Genomic DNA, 25,518 nt, shown 5'->3' with positions numbered 1-25,518 from the left:
TAGATTCTACATATAGGTGAAATCATGTAGTTTTTGTCTGATTTATTTCACTTAGCATAAGACCTTCAAGTTTCATCCATGTTGCAAATGGTAAGATGCCATTCTTTTTTATGGCTGAGTAGTATTCCATTGTACATATACCACATCTCCTTTGACCATTTATTCATTGATAGACACTTAGGTTGTTTCCATATCTTGACAGTTGTAAGTAATGCAGCGATGAGAATAAAGTCACATTTTTTTTTAATTAGTGTTTTTGTTTCCTTCAGATAAATACACAGTAGTGAAATTGTTGGATCATAGGGTAGCTCTATTTTTAACTTTTTGAGAAACAGCTATACTGTTTTTCATTGTGGCTACACCAATTTACATTCTTACCAATACTGTATGAGGGTTCCCTTTTCTCCACCTCCTTATCAACACTTGTTATTTTGTGCTCTCTTTGATAATAGCTGTAAGATTATATCTCATTGTTTGATTTGCATTTCTTTAATGATTAGTGATGTTGAACATCTTTTCATGTGCCTATTGGCCAACTGCATGTCTTCCTAAGGAAATGTCTTTTCAGATCCTCTGCCCATTTTTTAATCTGAATTTTTTTTTTGTTCTGTTACTGAGTTATATGGGTCCTTTACATATTTTTTATATTAACCCTTGTGAGATATGTGACTTATAAATGTCTTCTCCCATTCAGTAAGTTGCTACTTTGTTTTGTAGATGGTTTTCTTCACTATGCAGAATTTTTTAGTTTGATATAGTCTCATTTGTTTGTTTTGTTTTTTATTGCCCTTATTTTTGGAGTTAGATCCAAAAAAAATCACTAAGACCAATGTCAGGAAGCTTACTGCTTATGTTTTCTTCTAGGAATTTTGTGGCTTCGGTGTTACATTCAAATTTTTAACCCATTTTGAGTTGATTTTTGTATATGGTATAAGAAATTGGTCCACTTTTATTCTTTTGAATGTAGTTGTCCAGTATTTCCAACACCATTTGTTGAGGAGACTGTCCTTTCTCCACTGTATATTCCTGACTCTTTTGCCATATATTAATTGACAGGATTTTTGTGTGCTTATTTCTGAGCTCCTTATTTTGTTCTCTTGTGTTTATTTTTATACCAAATTTTTATTACTATATATTTGTATTATAGTTTGCAATCAGAGTATTATCCCTCCAGCTTTGTCCTTCTGTCTCAAGATTATTTTTGTTATTTGGGGTCCTTTGAAGGTTTCATACAAATTTTAGAAGTCATTGTTCTAGTTCTGTGAAAAATGTCATTAATACTTTGATAGGAATTGCACCGAATCAGTAGATGACTTTGGGTAGTAAGGACATTTTAACAATAATAATTCAATCCACGAGCCTAGAATAGCTTTCCATTTATTTGTGTCTTCTTCAATTTCTTTCATTTTACTTGTCAATGAATAGGTTTTTCATCTGCTTGGTTAAATTTATGTATAGATATCTTTTTGTGTAATTGTAAATGGAATTGTTTTCTTGATTTCACTTTCTGATAGTTTGTTATGAGCATATAGAAATGCAACTATTTTTTTTCTTCATTTTTTTTATTTAATTTTTTTTATTTTTTATAAACATATATTTTTATCCCCAGGGGTACAGGTCTGTGAATCACCAGGTTTACAAACTTCACAGCACTCACCAAAGCACATACCCTCCCCAATGTCCATAATCCCACCACCTTCTTCCAAACCCCCTCCCCCCAGCAACCCTCAGTTTGTTTTGTGAGATTAAGAGTCACTTAGGTTTCTCTCCCTCCCAATCCCATCTTGTTTCATTGATTCTTCTCGTACCCACTTAAGCCCGCATGTTGCATCACCACTTCCTCATATCAGGGAGATCATATGATAGTTGTCTTTCTCTGCTTGACTTATTTTGCTAAGCATGATACGCTCTAGTTCCATCCATGTTGTTGCAAATGGCAAGATTTCATTTCTTTTGATGGCTGCATAGTATTCCATTGTGTATATATACCACATCTTCTTGATCCATTCATCTGTTGATGGACATCTAGGTTCTTTCCATAGTTTGGCTATTGTGGACATTGCTGCTATAAACATTCGGATGCACGTGCCCATTTGGATCACTACGTTTGTATCTTTAGGGTAAATACCCAATACTGCAATAGCTGGGTCATAGGGCAGTTCTATTTTCAACATTTTGAGGAACCTCCATGCAGTTTTCCAGAGTGGCTGCACCAGCTTGCATTCCCACCAACAGTGTAGGAGGGTTCCCCTTTCTCCACATCCTCGCCAGCATCTGTCATTTCCTGACTTGTTGATTTTAGCCATTCTGACTGGTGTGAGGTGATATCTCATTGTGGTTTTGATTTGTATTTCCGTGATGCCGAGTGATATGGAGCACTTTTTCATGTGTCTGTTGGCCATCTGGATGTCTTCTTTGCAGAAATGTCTGTTCATATCCTCTGCCCATTTCTTGATTGGATTATTTGTTCTTTGGGTGTTGAGTTTGCTAAGTTCTTTATAGATTCTGGACACTAGTCCTTTATCTGATATGTCGTAGGCAAATATCTTTTCCATTCTGTCAGTTGTCTTTTGATTTTGTTAACTGTTTCCTTTGCTGTGCAAAAGCTTTTGATCTTGATGAAATCCCAATAGTTCATTTTTGCCCTTGCTTCCCTTGCCTTTTGCATTGTTCCTAGGAAGATGTTGCTGCAGCTGAGGTCGAAGAGGTTGCTGCCTGTGTTCTCCTCAAGGATTTTGATGGATTCCTTTCGCACATTGAGGTCCTTCATCCATTTTGAGTCTATTTTTGTGTGTGGTGTAAGGAAATGGTGCAATTTCATTTTTCTTCATGTGGCTGTCCAATTTTCCCAACACCATTTATTGAAGAGGCTGTCTTTTTTCCATTGGACATTCTTTCCTGCTTTGTCAAAGATTAGTTGACCATAGAGTTGAGGGTCTATTTCTGGGCTCTCTATTCTGCTCCATTGATCTATGTGTCTGTTTTTGTGCCAGTACCATGCTGTCTTGATGATGACAGCTTTGTAATAGAGCTTGAAGTCCGGAATTGTGATGCCACCAACTTTGGCTTTCTTTTTCAATATCCCTTTGGCTATTCGAGGTCTTTTCTGGTTCCATATAAATTTTAGAATTATTTGTTCCATTTCTTTGAAAAAGATGGATGGTACTTTGATAGGAATTGCATTAAATGTGTAGATTGCTTTAGGTAGCATAGACATTTTCACAATATTATTAATTCTTCCAATCCAGGAGCATGGAACATTTTTCCATTTCTTTGTGTCTTCCTCAATTTCTTTCATGAGTACTTTATAGTTTTCTGAGTATAGATTCTGTGCCTCTTTGGTTAGGTTTATTCCTAGGTATCTTGTGGTTTTGGGTGCAATTGTAAATGGGATGGACTCCTTAATTTCTCTTTCTTCTGTCTTGCTTTTGGTGTAGAGAAATGCAACTGATTTCTGTGCATTGATTTTATATCCTGACACTTTACTGAATTCCTGTATAAGTTATAGGAGTTTTGGAGTGGAGTCTTTTGGGTTTTCCACCTATAGTATCATATCATCTGCAAAGAGTGATAATTTGACTTCTTCTTTGCCGATTTGGATGCCTTTACTTTCCTTTTGTTGTCTGTTTGCTGAGGCTAGGACCCCTAGTACTATGTTGAATAGCAATGGTGATAATGGATATCCCTCCCTTGTTCCTGACCTTAGCGGAAAAGCTTTCAGTTTTTCTCCATTGAGAATGATATTTGCTGTGGGTTTTTCATAGATGCCTTTGATGATATTGAGGTATGTGCCCTCTATCCCTACACTTTGAAGAGTTTTGATCAGGAAGGGATGCTGTACTTTGTCAAATGTTTTTTGAGCATCTATTGAGAGTATCATATGGTTCTTGTTCTTTCTTTTATTGATGTGTTGTATCCCATTGACTGACTTGCGGATGTTGAACCAACCTTGAAGCCCTGGAATAAATCCCACTTGGTCGTGGTGAATAATCCTTTTAATGTACTGTTGAATCCTATTGGCTAGTATTTTGTTGAGTATTTTCGCATCTGTGTTCATCGAGGATATTGGTCTGTAGCTCTCTTTTTTGATGGGATCCTTGTCTGGTTTTGGGATCAAGGTGATACTGGCCTCATAAAATGAGTCTGGAAGTTTTCCTTCCATTTCTTTTTTTGGAACAGTTTCAGGAGAATAATAATTAGTTCTTTAAATGTTTGGTAGAATTCTCCTGGAAAGCCATCTGGCCCTGGGCTTTTGTTGTTTGGAGATTTTTAATGACTGTTTCAATCTCCTTACTGGTTATGGGTCTGTTCAGGCTTTCTACTTCTTCCTGGTTCAGTTGTGGTAGTTTATATGTTTCTAGGAATGCATCCATTTCTTCCAGATTGTCAAATTTATTGGCGTAGAGTTGCTCATAGAATGTTCTTATAATAGTTTGTATTTCTTTGGTGTTAGTTGTGATCTCTCCTCTTTCATTCGTGATTTTATTTATTTGGGTCCTTTCTCTTTTCTTTTTGATACGTCGGGCCAGGGGTTTATCAATTTCATTAATTCTTTCAAAGAACCAGCTCCTAGTTTCGTTGATTTGTTCTATTGTTTTTTTGGTTCTATTTCATTGATTTCTGCTCTGATCTTTATGATTTCTCTTCTCCTGCTGGGCTTAGGGTTTCTTTCTTGTTCTTTCTGCAGCTCCTTTATGTGTAGGGTTAGGTTGTGTACCTGAGACCTTTCGTGTTTCTTGAGAAAGGCTTGTATCGCTATATAGTTTCCTCTCAGGACTGCCTTGTTGTGTCCCACAGATTTTGAACCATTATATTTTCATTATCATTTCTTTCCATGATTCTTTTCAATTCTTCTTTAATTTCCCGGTTGACCCATTCATTCTTTAGAAGGATTCTGTTTAGTCTCCATGTATTTGGGTTCTTTTGAAACTTCCTTTTGTGGTTGAGTTCTAGCTTTAGAGCATTGTGGTCTGAAAATATGCAGGGAATGATCCCAATCTCTTGATACTGATTGAGTCCTGATTTAGGACCGAGGATGTCATCTATTCTGGAGAATGTTCCATGTGCACTAGAGAAGAATGTGTATTCTGTTGCTTTGGGATGAAATGTTCTGAATATATCTGTGATGTCCATCTGGTCCAGTGTGTCGTTTAAGGCCTTTATTTCCTTGCTGATCTTTTGCTTGGATGATCTGTCCATTTCAGTGAGGGGAGTTTTAAAGTCCCCTACTATTATTGTATTATTGTTTATGTGTTTCTTTAATTTTGTTATTAATTGGTTTATATAGTTGGCTGCTCCCACGTTGGGGGCATAGATATTTAAAATTGTTAAATCTTCTTGTTGGACAGACCCTTTGAGTATGATATAGTGCCCTTCCTCATTTCTTCTTATAGTCTTTGGCTTAAAATCTAATTGATCTGATATAAGGATTGCCACTCCTGCTTTCTTCTGATATCCATTAGCATGGTAAATTCTTTTCCACTCCCTCACTTTAAATCTGGAGGTGTCTTTGGGCTTGAAATGAGTTTCTTGGAGGCAACATATAGATGGGTTTTGTTTTTTTATCCATTCTGATACCCTGTGTCTTTTGACAGGGGCATTTAGCCCATTAACATTCAGGGTAACTATTGAGAGATATGAATTTAGTGCCTTTGTATTGCCTGTAAGGTGACTGTTACTGTATATGCTCTGTTCCTTACTGATCTACCACTTGTAGGCTCTCTCTTTGCTTAGAGGACCCCTTTCAATATTTCCTATAGAGCTGGTTTGGTGTTTGCAAATTATTTCAGTTTTTGTTTGTCCTGGAAGCTTTTAATCTCTCCTTCTATTTTCAATGATAGCCTAGCTGGATATAGTATTCTTGGCTGCATGTTTTTCTCGTTTAGTGCCCTGAAAATATCATGCCAGCTCTTTCTGGCCTGCCAGGTCTCTGCGGATAAGTTAGCTGCCAATCTAATATTTTTACCATTGTATATTACAGACTTCTTTTCCCGGGCTGCTTTCAGGATTTTCTCTTTGTCACTGAGACTACTAAATTTTACTATTAGTTGACGGGGTGTGGGCCTATTCTTATTGATTTTGAGGGGCGTTCTCTGAACCTCCTGGATTTTGATGCTCGTTCCCTTTGCCATATTGGGGAAATTCTCCCCAATAATTCTCTCCAGTATACCTTCTGCTCCCCTCTCTCTTTCTTCTTCTTCTGGAATCCCAATTATTCTAATGTTGTTTCGTCTTATGGTGTCACTTATCTCTCGAATTCTCCCCTCATGGTCCAGTAGCTGTTTGTCCCTCTTTTGCTCAGCTTCTTTATTCTCTGTCATTTGGTCTTCTATATCACTAATTCTTTCTTCTGCCTCATTTATCCTAGCAGTGAGAGCCTCCATTTTTTATTGCACCTCATTAATAACTTTTTTTATTTCAACTTGGTTAGATTTTAGTTCTTTTATTTCTCCAGAAAGGGCTTTTATATCTCTCGAGAGGGTTTCTCTAATATCTTCCATGACATTTTCGAGCCCAGCTAGAACCTTGAGAATTGTCATTCTGAACTCTAGATCTGACATATTACCAAGGTCTGTATTGATTAGGTCCCTAGCCTTCGGTTCTGCCTCTTGTTCTTTTTTTTGTGTTGAATTTTTCTGTCTTGTCATTTTGTCCAGATAAGAGTATATGAAGGAGCAAGTAAAATACTAAAAGGGTGGCAATAACCCCAGGAAAATATGCTTTAACCAAATTAGAGGAGATCCCAAATCGTGAAGGGAGAGAAAGGGGATAAAAAGTGTTTCAAAAAAGAAGAAAGAAAAAAAAAAAGAAAAGAAAAGAATTAAAAAAAAGAAAAAAGTAAGAAAAATATAAAAAAGATAAAATATATATATTAGATAAACTAGTTAAAAAAGAAAAAGGTAAAAGTTAAAAAAAAATTTTACCAGAAGGTGAGAAAAAACACAAAAAATGAAAAAGAAAAAAATTAAAATAACTGCAAGAGTAAAAAAAATCACAGGGAAAAAGCCATGGGTTCCGTGCTTTGCTTTCTCCTCCTCTGGAATTCTGCTGCTCTCCTTGGTATTGAAACTGCACTCCTTGGTAGGTGAACTTGGTCTTACCTGGATTTCTTGTTGATCTTCTGGGGGAGGGGCCTGTTGTAGTGATTCTCAAGTGTCTTTGCCCCAGGCAGAATTGCACCGCCCTTACCAGGGGCCGGGGTGAGTAATCCGCTCAGGTTTGCTTTCAGGAGCTTTTGTTCCCTGAGCGCTTTCCGTAGAGTTCCGGAGGACGGGAATACCAATGGCGGCCTCCTGGTCTCCGGCCTGGAGGAGCCAAGAGCCCAGGGCCCCACTCCTCAGTGCGCCCTCAGAGAACAGCGCCCATTTACTCCCGTCTGCCTGGCCTCTGGCCGCACTCTGAGCTCACCAAGCCTGCGACCGGTTCAAGGTAACACCGAGCTGTGAGCTTACTGTCCGCTCTGTCTCTGCAGCCGGCTTCCCGTTCCAATACCCGCAAGCTCTGCGACACTCAGACACCCCCGATCCTTCTGTGACCCTGCAGGACCTGAGGCCACACTGACCCCGCACGGGCTTCACCCCGGTTTAGCCTCTGGAGCGATGTCCCTCAGCGGAACAGATTTTTAAAAGTCCTGATTTTGTGCGCCCTTGCTCCGCCGCTTGCCAGGAGCCGGCCCCTCCCCCCGTGGTCTATCTTCCCATCGCTTTGGATTCACTTCTCCGCCGGTCCTTTCAGAAAGTGGTTGTTTTTCTGTTTCCAGAATTGCTGTTCTTCTTCTCTTCGATCTGCTGATGGATTTTCAGGTGTTTGCAATCTTTAGATAAGCTATCTAGCTGATCTCCGGCTAGCTGAAGTAGTCTCAGCCTGCTACTTCTCCGCCATCTTGACTCCTCCCCCTAGAAATGCAACTTTTTAAAATTAACATATAATGTGTTATTTGCTTCAGGGGTATAAGTCTATGAATCATCAGTCTTACAAAATTCACAGCACTCACCATAGCTCATACCCTCCCCAGTGTCCATAACTCAGTCACACTATCCCTTCCCCCTTCACCCTCCCAGCAACCCTCAGTTTGTTTCCTGAGATTGAGTCTCTTATGGTTTGTCTCCCTTCCCAGTCCCATCTTGTTTCATTTTTTCCTTCACTCCCCCGACTAACCCCTGCCCTGCCTCTCAAATTCCTCATATCAGAGAGCTCATATGATAATTGTCTTTCTCTGGTTGACTTATTTCGCTTACCATAATACCGTCTAGTTCCATCCACGTCATGAAATACATTTTTATACTAATTTTTATCCTGCCATTTCACTGAATTTGTATATTCTAACAATTTTTTGGGTGGCATCTTAAGGATTTTCTATATATACTATTATACTATCTGACAATAGTGACATTTTTACTTCTTCCTTTTTAATTTGTATGTCTTTTATTTCTTTTTCTTACCTAATTGCTCTGTCCAGGACTTCCAATGCTATGTTGAATAAAAGTGAGGAGAGTGGGCATTTTTGATCTTAGAGAAAAATCCTGAAGCTTTTCATTTTTGAGTTTGGTAATAGCTGTGTGTGTGTCATATAAGGCCTTTAAGATGTTGAGATATGTTCCCTCTTACTTTGTTGAGATTTTTATCATTAATGATGGATGGTGGATTTTTGTCAAGTGTTCTTCTGCATCTATTGAGATGATCATATGGTTTTATCTTTAATTTTGTTAATGTGGTATATCATGTTAATTGATATGCAAATGATGAACTGTTAAAATAAGCAGTTCATTAGGTTCTAACACGATGCCTGGAGGCCAGCAAAGAGGAAGTCAATGCCAACCATAAGTAAGTCAGAGACCTGTCCTGGCTGGGAGGGCTCTTCTCACTTTGCTCAAAAGTATACTCCCTACAGATATTCCTGCCCAGATAAGCTTGATGCCAGACCACATTAAAGTGGATCAAATCAGACTGGCCCAATATGGCTGACAAAGTAGGCCAAAGTTCGCATTATTCTTTCATTATACTACATTAACATACTAAAATCTACTCCCTAAAGGTGTCATGACAGGAAATCCCTGGCCAAAAAAGGAAGAAAAAGCAAGTACCTTACTTCCAATAAATCCCCACCTGAAGTAATGAATGTTCCATTGAATGTTAACAACTTTCAATAAAAGATAGAAACCCAAACCTCCAGGGGTATGTCTGCCCTTTTAACATGCCCCCTCTCACATTTCTAGAGGGTACTTTTGCTTTGCAATAATGCTTCTTCTGTTATACTTTACTCTGACTCATCACTGAATTCTTTCTTGAGGCAAAGTACAGAACTGGCTTGTGGTTGAGATTGCAGGGCCCAAAAGTAACCCAGGCTTATACACTCTAAAAGGTATCAGAACATTCTTGTAGTGTTTTACTTTACTTCTGATGATTTTCCTTATTCTGAAGTCTGTTGTCTCACATTAATATAGCTACTCCAGCTTTCTTTTGATTAGCATGTTATATATTTTTTATCTTATCACTTCCTTTATATATATATTTATTTTATTTTATTTTTTCAGTGTTCCAAGATTCATTGTTTATGTACCACACCCACTGCTCTACTGTCCTTATATTTAAAGAGGGTTTCTTAAAGAAAATATACAGTAAGGTTTCTTATTTTACATACTCAGTCTGTCTCTTCTACTTGTTACATTTATACCTTTCATATTAAAGTTAATATTAAAATTGTTGAACCAATATTTACCACCTTTGTAATTCTATTTGCTGTACTTGCCTTTGTTTCTCCTTTTTAAAAATTTTATTTTAAGGCTTATTTATTTATTTTAGAGAGAGTGCACATGGGGGGAGGAGCAGAGAGAGAGGGAGATAGAAAAAGAATCCTCAAGCAGACAGAATCCCTGCTGAGTATGGGGCCTGACTCAGGGTTTGACCCCAGGACCCTGAGATCATGATCTCAGCTGAAATCAGAAGCCATCCAGGCATCCCAGTCTTCCGTTTTTAATTTTCCCCACTTTTTTTGATTTCTGGGTTTCAAGTAAGCATTTAAATTAGCTTATTTCCTCTAATCCATTAGTGTATCAATTATATTTTTTTCAAAAAATTGTACCCTAATCTATGACCACTTTCAAATAACAGTACACAACTTCACAGGCAGAACAAGTACTTTTTATAAGAGAATTTCCTATTGTTTCCTCCTTTCCATTATAAAATCCCTGCCATTTAATTCACTTTTCTTTATGTTACAATCACTCAAACATCATTGCTATGGTTATTTTGGACAGACAGTTACCTATTAGATCAAATAAGAATAAGAAAAGAAAATATTTTATTTTACCTTCACTTATTCCTTTTCTGACATTCTACCTTTATGTAGACCTAATTTGTATAATTTTCACTCCCTTTGAAGATTTTTAAACTTTTTTTGCAAGCCAGGTGTTGGGGAGGAAGAAGCTTTTCTGCCCTATGGTCCTTCTAGCTAGACTTAGAACCCAACTGACACAAGACAGATTAACCAAAGAAAATCAAATTTAATAGTGTACATTTGGGGAATTCATAGAGATAAGAAATTCCAAAGACAATGAGCAACATGAAGCTTATATGGGTTAGGGAAAGGGGTGGGATCTGAGGATGTAGAAGAGAGATAGGCCATTAACAGTAAGGTGACAGGAGATGTTTTGAAAAACAAAGGATGCCCTCCTAAGTAGGTAAGTTTCTCAGGAAAAGGAGAGTCTCTGTTAATAGTTCTCTTTCTGGTACAGGCTCTCCTTTCCAATGTAAATTTAGGCAGTTGAGGACTGAGGAGAGAATTTTTTCTGCATCTGTTATGTTTTGATTACTTTTAGCTGAAAATGAATGCTTATGGAAAAGTGGCCAGTATTAGGAAAGACTGCCCTAGGACCCTACACAGGTCTACTGCAATAAACCCCTTAGGTTTTGTTTGTCTGAGAAATATATTTATTTCTTCTTCACTTCCAAAGTATAATTTCACTGGATAGGAAACTCTAGGTTGGTAATTTTTTTTTTCTTTCTGCCCTTTAAATATTTCATTCTATTTTCTTGTTTGCATGGCTGGCGATGAGGAGTCTGGTGTAATTCTTAACCTGTTCCTTCTGAGTAAGGTTCCAGCTTCCTTTGAGATTTTCTCATTTTTATTTTGCTGCAGTTTGTTATGTCAAATTATTGATGTTTTTGGTAGTTGTTCTGTTTAGTATTTATTGTAGCTCTAAGTGTCAAGAAGCTTCAGTTTCCTTTAGTGTTCTTGTTCTTTACCCAACTGTTGTTTTGGATTTTCCCAAGAACTCTTTCTTTCTTTCTTTCTTTTTTTTTTTAAGATTTTATTTATTTATTTGACAGAGATCACAAGTAGGCAGAGAGGCAGACAGAGAGAGAGGAAGGGAAGTAGGCTCCCTGCTAAGCAGAAAGCCTGATGCAGGGCTCAATCCCAAAACCCCAGGATCACAACCTGAGCTGAAGGCAGAGGCTTTAACCCACTGAGCTGCCCAGGTGCCCCCCAAGAACTCTTTCTTAAATAGGTTTTATTTCTGTAGCTCTTGCTGTTGTAAATCTCTTTTATACTCTAGCTCTGTTGAAATGAATGGGGGCAGGGTGTGTGGGAGAGGATTAAGCTATAATTATAGCTTAATCTTTTACTGGGACTGTGTCCTTCACAAATGATTTTCAGTGTTTTTTAGTGTTTTTTAGCTTTTTCCCCCCTTCCCTTACATAAAGCAGTAGTGTAAGACAAGATTCTGGGGTTAGGTAATTGTTATTGCTCTGATAAACTCTTTAGTAAAGTATTTCACTTGGAGTTTTGGTCTTTGTTATGGAGAATGCTCTGGAAGTATTTTGCTTATTTTAAATGTGAGAGCATTTTTCCCCACCCAGAATGTGAGAGCATTTCCCTCAGATCTTCAACATGAGAACTTCGTAGAATTCCTGGAGATGCAATTCACAGAAATTTGGGCCATGGCCCCAAGAACTTCTCATTCTCAAACTATTCCACACTTGGTGTCCAACAATTTGTCAAAATGTCCATATGTGTTTCTTCCATTTTCTATTATAAGTTAATTGATATAGATTGCTATTCAATTTACTGTGTTTGTCTGTCTTTCCTGTGTCCAGTTAATAGTGTATCCACTGACCTTAATGATGAATCTAATAAAAGTCACTGGTATGATTTCATTTAGCTGTTGTCTTATAATGGTAAAATGACAACTTTCAAGTACTTTACATGTTGGAGTTAAACTGGAAGTCCTAGAATCACAATTTAATATCAGTAAACTATTTTACTAGTTATTAAGACAAAGATTGTAATAAACATATCTAACAGACCTTAGGTATTATTGAGAAATCATTTTATCAAGTGATATTTATAAAGATATAAATCAATTATTTGATGAGAGTTTGTTCTCTAAACCATCCATTTTTTTCCAGATTTTTTCAACTTTTCAGCATGAATATGGATTATTTTGTCAAATAATTCAAATGACAAAAGAATTCTAAAGGGCAATTTTGTAAAGAGTAGTTTCAGGCATGTAGGTAGATAACTGCTTAAGAGCAATAGAGGTTTGTTTTTCCATATAAATGATGTTATTAATTTATATGTTAATTAATTGTAATAGTTTTTGAAATAGGGTTGATTTCTCAAGCATCAGAACTAATAATCCTAAGTACATTCAAAATATAATAGCACAGTTTGCCAGCATTGTAAATTATGTCTGCTGCCTACTACTGAAGAGGTAACTGTGTTTCTCTTCTACCTTTATTCAATTCAAAATCTCTTGAATATCTCCAACAGTGTTACTGGCATATAAATGTAATGACCATTAGTCATCTGTTAGATTTAATAATTCACTGGAATTCATTCCTTAAAATGGTTGCTTTCTACAGTTTTGAAATCAGTGTCTATCATGATCAAATCAAGAATCAAGTTAATTGGGAAGTGTAACAATGAGGATCTGGCATAAACTGAAGAATGATATAATAGCAATGAGATTCTAATAACAATGATATGACCGTGAACATTAAGAATTTGTTCAATCCTTTTTCATTGGGAATCAAGTTGTTAAACTTCAACACAGAGACCAGACTTGAAAACTTCCTTAACAGATAAAACCAGCTTAGTGATATAAGCAAACGTTAATTTGGCTTGTTTTCAAGACCAAGGAGGCTAATTTAACCAGCATAACTTTTTTGTTTATGCCTCTTAGAATCACAAGTGAAACCGAAAGTGTTCCCTAAAATTGATATGAAGTAACCACTAACCAATTCCTTTTCATTTAAGAAAATTCTAATATTATAACTAACCACTCTGTGAAGAATAAAAATTCACAGATCCTCACACCTCGTAAGCTGCTTTATAACAATATATCTCTGAGCCTCATTTTATGGTTTGGTCTGTGTCTTTCTGGTTGGCAAACTGCCTTTTAGTTGTGTGCACAATAAAATTTTTACTAATTACTACTGTAATGATTACTTGGTTTTATTATTTTTTTTCTTGAACTTTTGACAAAGTGACCTCTTCATTAGAGAAAGGCATGACTTATTAGTACAATTCCATTTACAGATGTAAGTTTTTAAAATTAATACTGTACATTTTAATAAATGCCTCAAATGAAATATATGCATACTCAAAGGTCTCTAAATGTCATCATTCTTGAAAACCAACCATCTTAATTATTTTCTCTATATAAACTAGTAACTCCCATTGGATTCTGCCCTGTTAATTTGCACACTGTCCTATTATTTCCACACCATTGTCAATATGCAAGGTCCAAACTAGGCTCTCTGAGAGCTTGGATGTAATATATTGTTTCAATAAGTATATTTCCTATGAAAATAAATTTTTCAGCTCATACTAATCCTCATGTTTAGAAAATGTAGTAAAATGTAAAACAGATTTTGTTGTTAGATTTTTAATTTTTTACAAAATATTGAAGGCTGCATATTAACAACTAACAATTTGACCCTTCTGGGAAATAAATACAAATTTAACCTATTTTTAAAAAATTTACAAGTTGATCATTTCATATTTATTGGTTTTAAATATCTTTTTGATCCATATAATCCCACTGGTTCCCCAAATTAATTATTTTATTTCTAAGTGATGTGATCATCTCAAATGTTAACAGGTATTTGATAGGGATGGGAGCTCATATTAATTAATTAACAATTAATTAATTATTGTTTCCCCCAAATAATTATTATATTTCTAAGTGATATGATCATCTCAAATGTTAAAAGGTATTTAATAGGGATGGGAGCTCATAAAATGAACAATATAAAAATGACTATATAATCAACTTTTGGTTATTAAAAAATACAAATAGGTATAATCCCCATCAGAAGAAATCAACTAAGGTAACACAATCTATCACTTATTAAAGTCCTAATTATCAACATGTGAAGAAAGGAAAATTATATAATTAAACTTTTGTGTTATATGGTCTCCAGTCCTGACCATTTGAAACACACCCTTTGAATGTTAATTCCTTCATTTCTAAATTAATGGTGATTATGCTAGAGTGTTTTAAGATTCATATCCAATTAAGTATATGAAAATACCCTTATAAATATTAATGAGAAATAAATACTAGTATTTTTGCTAATGATACATTTTCCTCTTAACTATTAGTAGCTTGATTCAGATAATGAAAAAACATTGATAATATTATTACCAATAATTGGCATTTCTCTAATTTTTTTCCTTTATTATGAAGTTGAATGGGGATTTCTCTTTAAAAACTATGAGATTAAGAAAATTTATGGTTAAGTTATAACATCATTTTTCTTTTAGATAATCATAAAAGATACATCTTTTATGTGCCCATAATACATCATGATAAATCCTGGGACTAAATAATGAATAAGCTCTACTTCTTGCCCTCATTCTTGCCTATTGATAGTGATCTCTTTAGAGGGGTCTTATTAGAAACTTTGACTAAGTTATTATTCACACAGATTGCCTCACTCCAAGGAGAATTCTACATGCCTTCTTCTCATAAAATTTGTGACTTAAAAACTGGTATTAATCAATTTCTTTCACTCTATCTACCTACCTGTCATCTGTTTTTTATTTATTTCTATATTCTTCCTATCAACTATTATGTACTAATTAGAAGTATGTGTTCTAGGAAATGCAAATAGCAATTGAAACTGAGTCTGATGTCAAAAGCTTAGTCCTTGTTGAAAAATAAAATGTGCAAGTAAAAAAAAAAAAAACCTGATAAAACCAAGCAGCAGGTTATTTAAAGACACAACAGAAGATGTCTATCATCTATCATCATCATCTAGCTATATTTACTTTAGCACAGATTTTGAATTCTTAGTGATTAATTATTGTATAGAACTATTTAGTGTTTCTTAACCACATCTGTAAGAAAAACCCACTTCTCTTACTTGGGTCTCCTTTACTCTCATACTAACAGCACACTCATAACACTTCTGACACCAGGTGTGTGGGGGTTTTTCCCACACCAAGCAATACCGTGGGACATCAGCTGAGTGTCCTATAATTTTATTTGATTCCTACACTATCCACCTGGAGATAATTTTAGATCCCACAAGTTAAGAATTCAGTCCTGCAAGATTGCCCCCCACTTTAGATGCTTATCTCAAGTACTAGGTCCCCAGATGATCCACAACTTTTTTCCAACTTGACAACAAATCTGAGATTTCTATCATTTCTGATATGGAAATGTTGGGATTTGAAGCAAATGGCCAAGAAAGAATTCTTGAAATTGTTGGGGACAGAATGCATGGGCACAAAGAGCTGCACTGGGGTCTCTGATTATACACTTTCTATTTGGGAGGGTGTCAGGGACAGCACAAACCTCTAAGGTATTGTGGAAACAAGGTTTCTAGGACCCTCAGGGAGGTAGTTATTGTTAGGAAAAGGTCATTTATTACTGTTTGTTAAAAACTCAGTCATGAGACCCTTCAGATATGTATCAGTGGGCCATATGCTTGCTAATATATATGGGGTTGAGATAAACGAAGTTTCCAAAGGATTATTTGTATGTTTAAAGTAGACACACAGGATCGTGGGATGTTAGGCTAAGACTACCTTTTGCCCTTAGCAAAATGTCAACATTGAGGCAGCTGACGTCCCAGAGGAAGCTCACGCTGTCTATTTCAAGGACTTGTCAGTGCACTGTAAGTAATAAGGAAATTTAATTTTTTTTTTTTGCCTTTGTTTCCCACATCAATTTCCACCACCATCCATCCCCTGGATTCAATTATTTGCTAGAATAGCTCATAGAATTCCAGGAAGTACTTAGTTATGTTTACCAGTTTATTATGCAACAAAGGATATGATAAAGGTTATAGATAAACAGCTGGATGAAGAGATATACAGGGGGAGGTCTGAGAGAATACTGAGTGTAGGAATTTCTGTCCCTGTGGTTAAAGTGTGCTATCCTCCTGATATATTGATGCGTTCACCAATCTGGAAGCTCTCAGAATCCTATACTTTCAGATTTTTAAAAAAGCTTCATTATGTAGGTATGATTTATCATTAACTTTATTTTCAGGTCCTCTCCCTTTTCTGGAGAATGGGGATGGATAAAAATTCCAAGCCTCTAATCATGGTTTGGTCTTTCTGGTAAATAGCCCCTACCCAGGAGCCCACTATGAGTCACCTCATGAATAAAAGGCACAGTTATCACCAGAAAATTTCAAGGGATTTAGGACTCTGTCAGAAATTAGGATCAAAGGCCAAATATTAGAACAAAAGATGCTCCTCGTGCTTTACTTAAGAAATTATGAGTTTTAGGAGCTCTCTGCCAGGAATTGGGGCAGAAACCCTCTATATGTGTTCTATTATTTTATAATATCTAATGTTAGTTTTATATTAGTTAAAGGCCATTATATGAAAATGAAAACCACTTATAGATTAGATAATCTATAAATACTTTATATATATAAGTACTTTATATATATATATATACTTTATATATATTTATAGATGATCTCTCTATACACATCTATATATAGAGATGATATAAATATCTATAAATAAATAGGAGCATTTATATACTTATAAATACTTTAATACTTAACCTCGCTTAACCTCAGGTAGAAGGAAAGAGAGATACTGAATGTGGTATGATACAAAAAAGGAAAAAATACAGTTCTAACAAGATTTAATGTTATGTGAATGTCATTCTGAAATGTGATGTTCTCATTTATCAATGTTTGCCTTTCTATTTCAGACGTTTTTGAGAGAATTAGAAGAAATGATGTCCTTTGGACTTAGCAACATGTTGGTTATTTTTGAATTTGTTATTTTACTTTCCCCAGGTGCTATATTATACTAGCAATGATTCTGAAAGAGTTTCATTTGAAGTAGAAAAATACATTGAAAATAAAGCATCTTGTTGTCATTCCTCATATCCTATTGTCATCTATAATGACTAAGCTCTGAAGGATATGGAACTATTCTACAAAAAAAAACAAATCAATAGTAGTCTTCCTTTTGGAATTGAGAGGACTCTAAGGATATGTGGAGCATAAGAGCTTGTCAATTTATTTTACTTTATTTTATTTTTTAGAATGATGTATGTTGAATGAACTGTCACTGTGTAAGAAATGACCATTCTATAAGTAGTACAATTTCCTTCACCTTTTATTTTTTAGAAAACAGTTGAAGTCACTTTTCTCTGTGACCTATCCTTCTTTTAGAGTGAGGATTAAAATGTTATTCCATTTGTTCACCTGCATGAAAGAGTTGTCATGCACATTTATAGCAAGTGCCTGCAAGGAAATGGAATATTTCAGTACCACAGAGATATTCATACTCTGCAGACAGCCACCAAACTTTACATTATGTGAGCAATTCCACTTTCTTTTAAAAATCTATTGGAAATGATATTATATTGCCTTATTTTATTACTATAATGGCATTGTTACTTGTATTTGCCTTAATTCAGTTTATATGATGAATTCTAAATTGACATATTTCTAAATTAAAATACAAAAGTATTATAAGTTTTGAAGAAAATTCAAATTATTCAGTAAATGATGTTTGGAGACTCAACTGCCCGAATTGGAGGGGGGGCTTCCCACACCTTGAAAAAGATTCTTGGAACACCAGTTATAAATGTGAGACTTCAACTCCATTCTGACACAATCTACCTGGAGATAGCATTCAGATTCCATAGGTTGAATGCCCAGTCTTACCACACACCCATTCCCCAATTATAGACACCAGTCATAAGCCTTGGGTATTACCTGTGCTCTGACTGAATAACTCTAAGTCAGAGACTCCCATGACCCCTTCCTTAAGGTTGATTAATTTCTAGGGTGGCTTCCAGCACTCAGAGAAACATGATTATTGGTTTATAATAAAATAATATAACTCAGGAATAGCCAGATGGAAGAAATGTATTGGACAAGGTATGGGGAAAGAGCAAGAAGCTTCTAGGCCCTCTCCTGGTGTACCACTATTCCTAAATCTCCATGTGTTCACCAACCCAGAAGCTCTCTAAAGCCAATTCTTTTGGTGGTTTTATAGAGGCTTCAGTACATAGTCATGATTTGTTAAATCACTGGTCTCTAGCAATGCTCATCTCTCCTCCCTGGACTTCTGGGGTTGGGACTGAAAGTTCCAACCTTCTAATCACAAGGTTGGGTTTCCCAGTGATTAGCCCCCATCTTTAGGTGCTTTCAAAAGTCACCTCATTAACATAACAAAAGACACCAGACTCACTCTCAACAACTGGAAATTCTCAGGGTTTGGGGAGGTAAGAACCAGGAACTGTGAAGGAAGACCAATATATATTGGATATATATATATATATATTTTTTTTTTTTTTTGGTCCTCTGGATACATATTTCTTATTAATCAGAATATTATAATCAGTCAACCACTATAACACATAAAGCTAAAGAAGTATGTTAATGTATAAAAATATGTTCTATATTTCTCATTTTAAAAATGATTCTATATCAAATCACATATGAAATATAAAGACATAACAGACCTGAATCAGGATGTATAAAAGTCCATAAGAGGGCACTAAAAGGAAAGCAAACTGGATATATATTTATATTTACATTTTATTTTTATATTTTTACTTGTCTCGTAGGACAAAAATAGCATATCCTATATACCCATAAAACCCAATGTTTTAAGATATTTTTCATTTCAAACTGCTTACCCATATTTACTTAAAATTATTGAACAATGTTAATACTTAATTAACTTTTAAAATTTCTTTTATACATAGCTATTATTTTAGAAATAGAATGTATTTAATTATTAATTGGCTAGTATGTTAATTTCTTTGATGATTTTAATATTATGTAATGCATATGATCAAAACGTATACAAGATATAAATAAAAGTAATTCAATATTTTAATTTTTAAATTTCATTTTGAAGAACTACCTTATTATTTTATATTTAATGAAATTATTTCATATACAATTTACAGAAATACTAATTAATAATGCTCTAAACTGAATTTTAGGTTGGCAAAACATAATCAACTCAATAGTTCCTGAAAACATTTAAAGAAATACAAGTGCAAATAATTGTTAGAAATGATACCTTTCTCAAAGTAGAATTTAAAACATTACTATTTCTCAGCTGTAGTTTTTTTTTTAATTTTTTTATTTTTTTATTTTTTATAAACATATATTTTTATCCCCAGGGGTAAAGGTCTGTGAATCACCAGGTTTACACACTTCACAGCACTCACCAAAGCACATACCCTCCCCAATGTCCATAATCCACCCCCTTCTCCCAAACCCCCTCCCCCCAGCAACCGTCAACTATCATATGATCTCCCTGATATGAGGAAGTGGTGATGCAACATGGGGGCTTAAGTGGGTACGAGAAGAATAAATGAAAAAAGATGGGATTGGGAGGGAGACAAACCATAAGTGACTCTTAATCTCAGCTGTAGCTTTTAAAACAACTATAGAATTTTTTTTTTCAACATTTATTTATTTATTTATTTATTTATTATTTTTAAATTTTTTATTTTTTATAAACATATATTTTTATCCCCAGGGGTACAGGTCTGTGAATCACCAGATTTACACACTTCACAGCACTCACCAAAGCACATACCCTCCCCAATGTCCATAATCCCACCCCCTTCTCCCAAACCCCCTCCCCCCAGCAACCCTCAGTTTGTTTTGTGAGATTAAGAGTCACTTATGGTTTGTCTCCCTCCCAATCCCATCTTGTTTCATTGATTCTTCTCCTACCCACTTAAGCCCCCATGTTGCATCACCACTTCCTCATATCAGGGAGATCATATGATAGTTGTCTTTCTCTGCTTGACTTATTTCGCTAAGCATGATACATTCTAGTTCCATCCATGTTGTCGCAAATGGCAAGATTTCATTTCTTTTGGTGGCTGCATAGTATTCATAAGAGAATAATTTCCCTTGTCTTTTCCAGCTTTTAGAAACTACTTGTATGTTTAGCTTGTTGTCTTTTCTCTTCCTCTTTGAAGCTGGTAATCATAAAGCAAGTCCTTCTTGTGCTGCCATCTCTTTTATTCTTTTTTCTGCCTCCCTCTCTCACTTGTAAGGACTCTTGTGATTATACTGAGAACAGCCAAATAATCTCAACATTTTAAGACTCTGGGAACACCTGAGTTAGAGTCTAGGTTTAAATATAAATTCACTCAAGAGTCTTTGGCAAGTCATTTGGCCATTCTGAACTTTATCCAGGTAACAATAAGACAACTAGAAATAAAAAGACATGTCTGTTTTCACATAAAATTATCTAGTTATGGATATAGATATTGGTGGTATTTTAATGTTCGATACTCTAATACTTTCAATGATAAAACAATTTGTTTCAATATTCTCTCAAGATTACTTGTAAATATCTATTATTGTCTAATTTATTATTAATTATTAGTAACATAAGTAAATGAAATAGCTATCTTTATATGCACAATTAACAGAAAACTAATTCTACACTAAGAACTTTGAGAACTGTAAGCTAAATTATCTATTTTGTATTTATTGTTACAAAAATATAATGTAAGATTTATATGATATTGAAGAAAAGCCAAAAGATTAGCTGTATTTTAAGTTAGCTTTAAAAAGAAACAGTAAATGTGAAATAAAACATCTGTTTCAGAATAGGGAAGACCAACTAAAGTTAGGTGTTTGTTCTATCACTATTTATAAACTATAAATTACGTGAATTCCGTGAAGCCCTAAACTACGTTCTCTACTTTTCCTTTTTCATTCCCCCAAATCAACCTCAGTGATGTAACTTGTCGATTTTCATTAAATGATGAAAATCAGAACTCAGTCTTTAGTTTTCATCCCTACCCCCACCCTTGATTTAAACAAAGACACAGGCAGCTGTTGAAAAAAATCTCCCTGGGTATCTTGTTTATCTTAGACCTCTTGGATATGAAGTAATGTGTGTAACATTTTGTTTCTTATCATCTAGAGGATTAAGTATCCTGAAAATGATCTTCTGATACAAAACACTTTAAAATGCTGGATAAAATTATTTTAAATGTAGTTTAGCTGCCAAAAAATAAGGAGAATACTCAGAATAGCTCCCCCTCCACACAGGAATAAAAGGAGAAACCATTTTCTTTTTCCCAGAGAGGTAAGCCAGTTCTGTAGCAATAATCTTCTCTGATCATGTGTCAATCTTTCAGTCTAGAACTTCAGTTTTATAAAAACTAGGAGCAGGAAGCAGGAGACAATATCTTATCCTTCCCTCTTTCTCTATTGTTAACTTCTTATCCTATGATTTACTGTGGAAACAAACTTTTGTCCATGTATTTAGATGTCACATGTATCATGTACAAATATTATAAGTACTTGGATCTATTTTAAGACTATGTTCAATTCCTGTGATCTGCCCATCAAATACACAGACTGCACTAGATTAATAAATAACTTAATATGCTTTATAATATCTAATTCAGTAAGTGTGACTTTGCAAACTATTTTAGTTGACTTTTTTGGACATTTCATGATTATTTTGTTTATATCACAAAATTAAGAGTTTAATTGAATTGCATCAATATATTTTAAGTTGGAAAAAAATGGCCAATTTTCAACATGGAGGATTCTTATCTAAGAAAGTGAAAATATTAATCTTTTATGTTTTTTCTATCCCTCATAAACATTTGAAACTTTCCTATAATATGCTCTCTATACATCTTATTAAGTCATTTTAGTTACAATTAAATGTTAGAGTATATACTATATTCTGTGTTATTCTCTTCCACTATAGAAAAATCTTGTCTACATGTCCTATAAATCAATCAGTAAACAATGATAATTAACCTAAAGTACTGATATAGCAGTGTATTATGAACAACTCATTCTATAATATTTACTCATAGTTTAATAAGATATCAGGATTATCCAATTTTACTGAACATTTTGTACAATCTGCTTTGAAGTAGTGGATACTGATTACATATGTACATGTGCTGGTGAAATGATAGATATCTAACTAGTAATAATTTCTTCCACAGTGCTTTCCTTGCCAGCTACCTCCATAGACTAATGGTATTTCTTTATCTTTTCTTTTTTTTTTTTTTAAGATTTTATTTATTTATTTGACAGAGAGAGATCACAAGCAGGCAGAGAGGCAGGCAGAGAGAGAGAGAAGAGGAAGCATGCTCCCTGCTGAGCAGAGAGCCCAATGAGGGGCTGGATCCCAGGATCCTGGGATCACGACGTGAGCTGAAGGCAGAGGCTTTTTAACCCACTGAGCCACCCAGGCACCCCAGTAATGGTATTTCTATCTTTTGACTTCCATGCATGCACTAGTTTTATCCAAAGACATCAAGCTATTCACACTGTTGATACATCTGTTGATCTCCTCCTAGCCATGGATGTCTTTGTGGTTTTGTGCTTACAAAAGTGTTTCGGTAAGTACTAGAGTCTCACTTATGTTGCCTACAAGAGCATAATTGCCTTCTTTGTGTTCACTTGACAATTGCTTTGGCAGTAAAATTTCACCAATTGCTTTTACATAACCAACTCTATAATGCTGAACTGCAAATTTCCTAGAAATACAAATATTTTAGCAGTAAAAATAGTATTAATATGGTATGGTACTATTCATTGCAAATTTATGTTTGGGAGTATAAGCAAGTATAACAGATGAGTGTTTAAGAAAAGGAGAAAGACATAGAATAACACATTATACTTTTAGTGAAACGTGTTATAATTGAGAGAAAATAGAAGTCACTTTGAATTGAAATGTTGAACAAGGAAAGGGAACTAAGTCTGATTTGAAAGCTAGCAATAGCTAGCTCCATTAGAGCTGTTCATAATGGACCATGAGACAAAGAGAGGGAGCACTTTAATTTATTAAAAACAGCCACTTTGAATACTAGTGTGCTTGGGTGATGTCCCTTTACCTGATTAAACTTCCAGGATATGGAAGAGCACATGGACGCAGTTTACAAACCTTATTATTCAAGTTAGCATGAAACAACTGATTTTTAATTTGGAAAGAAACAGTAAGAGAACATACTTAAGACTTTCTAATTGAAATTACATAAATAATATGAAAACATATTATCTCTAGGAGAAAGGGTAAGCCTTGATTTTGACCTGATTATGTCCCTGGAATTATCTCATTTCAGTTCTCTTTCATATGTTTGCTACAAAGTCATTCTCTTATTGAAATGGTTGCTGTAGTTTCAGATTCTTGCATGTACTTCATAGCAACTAATACAGTTTTGTGATAAAGCTTTCAGTTAAGAGAAAGGAAACATTTCCTAATGGTTACTAGCAAACAAATTATGTTTTATTTTTACATACAGATTTAAATACTCATTTCTAAACTAGTCACTGGCAAGGGGTTATTTTATTAATCAAGACTCTTTTTGAGGCAATGACAGTGGTCAGTTTCCCCAGAGACACATTAATTCTCACGGATGAAGTATGGAGTTTAGGGGAAAAAAAAAAGTCATAGTTCTGGACAATTTTGAGGTGGGCACTAGCTATTTGATGGGTATCAAGGGCATTTCACTATTTGGTAGAAATAAAATGTGAAATTGTGAAACTAGTTTGATTAAATATGAAATTATTTGAATATGAATTATGAAATATTCATATTAATATAATATGGATATAATATTTGTGTTCATATTAATATAAATATGAATTATGGAATAATATAAAACTTTGAAATTATTTAGACTGTGATAAAGGGTATGTAGTATTTTAAAAATATTTATTGCCATAGTTAGTCTTATTAATTTCTTCTCAGTAAATTCTGATGTTATATACTTTTTTAGGACTGCATCCTTTTACACAGATTTTATTTTTATTAGTATTAATAGTAGCATTTAAGTCTTTGTATCTTTATTCTTTTTCTGACTTTCAGCTCTCAGTGAGATGGTAGAGTTAAAGATCTCAAGCTATAATTTTTTGTTTATCTGTCCTTTACTGAGGTACCTGGGTGGCTCAGTTGGTTAAGTGTCTGACTCTTGATACTCAGCTCAGTCATGGTATCAAGATCATGAGATTGAGCCCATCATTGGTCACCACACTAGGTGTGGAGCCTGCCTGAGATTCTCTCTCTCCCTCTTCATCTGCCCCTCCCCCAATGCTCATTCTTGATCTCTTTCTGGAAAAAAAAAAATTCTTTTTTTAATTGTATCTGTCTTGTGCATCTGGGTGGTTCAGTTGGTTAAGTGCCTGCTTTCAGCTCAGGTCATGATCCCAGGGTCGTGGGATCAAGCCCTGTGTTGGGCTCTCTGCTCAAGAGTGAGTCTGCGTCTCCCTCTCCCTCTGTCCTCTCCTCCCTCCCACTTTCCCTGCTCATGCTTTCTCTCTCTCTTTCGCTCACTGTCTCTTTCAAATAAATTTATAAAATCTTTTAAAAATAAATTATATCCATCTTTTTTAAAGTTTTATTAATTATTACTAACATAATGCAAAATTTTAGTGTTACCTATGTATATTTCTTGATGGCTATATCTTTTACTATTGTTACTTTTCTACAGTATATATATTCCCCTATTTTTTTTCTTGAATTCAGTTGTCAGATAGGAAATCTCTACACTAACTTTATTTTGACTTATCTTTGATTTATATAACTTTGTCTATTACTTTATTTGTAACATTTCTGTGTATTTTTGTATTGATCTAAACTTTTGTAAAAACCAAATTATGATATTTGGTTGTTCTACACACTCTGAAGTTTAGTTCTTATATAGGTGAGTTTAACTAATCTAATGTCAGTCTGTATAATTCACATTTACTTCTGATATACTTCACATTTACCACCTACTGTATATGCTATTTCTTTTTATTCTCTTTTTCCAGCTTCCAATGGATAGAGCAAGTTTACACTGTCCAAGTCAATTGTTACTTTTATCATAATTATCCTTACTTAAAATCCATAGTTACATTAAGTAACCTCTGTTGATTTCTTGAAAATTATACATTTCTACACATATTAAAAAGCAATGTGTATGTGCGTATGTCTATATCTTCATATCCATCTATCAAGATCAAGATATAAATATATCATAGAAGGCAATTACTATCCAGGTAACCGGGGAATTGCATCACAAGGAAAGT

The sequence above is a fragment of the Mustela putorius genome, unplaced genomic scaffold (genome assembly GCF_011764305.1).
Source record: "Mustela putorius furo isolate JIRA1106 unplaced genomic scaffold, ASM1176430v1.1 tig00003898_pilon_pilon_pilon, whole genome shotgun sequence".
Classification (NCBI taxonomy): Eukaryota; Metazoa; Chordata; class Mammalia; order Carnivora; family Mustelidae; genus Mustela; species Mustela putorius.
This window is presented reverse-complemented; position numbering follows the sequence as displayed.